Source organism: Elephantulus edwardii, unplaced genomic scaffold (genome assembly GCF_000299155.1).
Source record: "Elephantulus edwardii isolate Elephantulus edwardi_28Jun2011 unplaced genomic scaffold, EleEdw1.0 scaffold00057, whole genome shotgun sequence".
NCBI lineage: Eukaryota > Metazoa > Chordata > Mammalia > Macroscelidea > Macroscelididae > Elephantulus > Elephantulus edwardii.
The window spans coordinates 256884-258442 of NW_006399807.1; the positions used below are offsets into that span (position 1 = coordinate 256884).

A 1559-nucleotide genomic window follows, 5' to 3' on the forward strand; every position below is an offset into this window, starting at 1 on the left:
ATTTTTCTGGTGTCAAACAGACTTCTTGGAGGAATAGTTAAAATCCAGTCCTCTGGAAGCAGTCTCTCCCCTTTAAACCACGCGTGCGCACACAGGGCCCATGGTAGAGGTGCCCACTGCTGTCAGGACACGGAACAGTCCAAAGTCCCATCTGGAAAGGTCTCCTCCTCCGCTTGGGGACTGGCCTCCTCCTTGCGGCTGGCCACGATGCTGCCCCCCACGTCCCCAGGGGGCAGGCTGCAGTGGCCCACGGGGCCCCTGATCTCCTCGGCGCGAGGGCTGGCCTGCTCGGGGCTCTTCCCCACTGACACTGGCTGGAAGGCTTCAGGAGGGGCCTGCTCTTCTGTTAGCTCACTGAGCTTCTGCAGTTGTGGCTTAATGAGGTTTAAAAATGGCTTGTATCCAGGGCAGTCTGTGAAGGCCCATCTGTCCACGGCCCGCAGCCCCGTCTTGATGTTCTGTAACATCTCTCCATCCACCTCTGACGGCTGCATGAGAACCAACGTCTGGTTGATGACCGAGGCTTCTCGGAGAATCAGGCCGATGACGATGCACCAGTCCAGACAGCCAGCCTCCATGAAGATGTGCAGCAAATACCGCAGCTGGACCTGGGACTTGTGAGGCCCTTTACTGGCCAGCTCCATGGAGATATGCTCCAGCTCCAACTGGGTCAGGCTGAGCGTGGAGAAGTTCTCGTCCACCATCGTCCAGTCCCCATCCATCATGGAGCTGCTCTCAGTCAGGTCTGTCGCTGAACCGATACTGCATTCGTCACCTGTCCGGTACTTTCCGTTCTTGAAGGGAGAACTGATCGAGGAGGCTGGGATGATGGGCAGTGGCCACAAGAAATCTTTGTGGAGTCTCTTGAGGGCCAGCACAAAGTTGTCCACTCGCGCGGCCCGGCTCCGCTCCTTACATAGCCAACCAATCAGCTCAAAGCCCAGCTGGGCAGCGAAGCAGCCGAGGTCCCTGAGCCGCACTTCCTCCAGGAGGCGCTGCGCGTGTCTCCAGAGCATCATGTCGATGTACATGTTCTCGGCACAGTCGCTGTCCCTGCTCGACCTTTTACCAGAAGGATCCGTTGGCATACTCAGTGTTTTCTGTAAGCCGAATTTACTTGCTGGAATATTCTCAGCCGACTGGTATAAGCTGATGCTCCGATTCCTGAAGAACTGGAATCCACCACTTGAGCTGGGTTTCTGAACTATGGGCGTGGACGGAGGCGTCTCTGATTCTCCAGAGCCGATGGCTTTAAGAAACCGAATCATGTGTCGGCAGAGGCCCCACCTGCCTTGTTCCAATGCGGTGCTGAAGAGCAGGGTGGCATGCTGCCTGCTCACGGCGGGGACTTCCATGTTCTGTAAGATAATGAGATACGAGGCAGCTGTGTCCAGATCCTACGCCATCAGGCATTCCTCAAACAAGTCCTTGGGGTTGCCCACGGCTGCAAACAGGTAGTTCCACAGTGCGTACTCGGTCTTCCTGGCACAATGGACCACTGTCTGCAGGAAGAGCGGGAACTCGGTGATGAACTTGGCCACCGTGGGGAGCAGCGGGTC

General features: G+C 57.0%; 1 protein-coding gene and 1 pseudogene across 1 annotated transcript in view; one reads left to right on the forward strand and one right to left on the reverse strand.

Moving 5' to 3' along the window:
- ATF6 (activating transcription factor 6) overlaps window positions 1-1559 on the forward strand; it is a 353926-nt gene that overhangs the window by 240252 nt on the left and 112115 nt on the right. The gene's annotated exons all lie outside the window — the stretch shown is intronic.
- Window positions 123-1559, reverse strand: part of LOC102876317 — a 4045-nt pseudogene continuing 2608 nt past the window's right edge.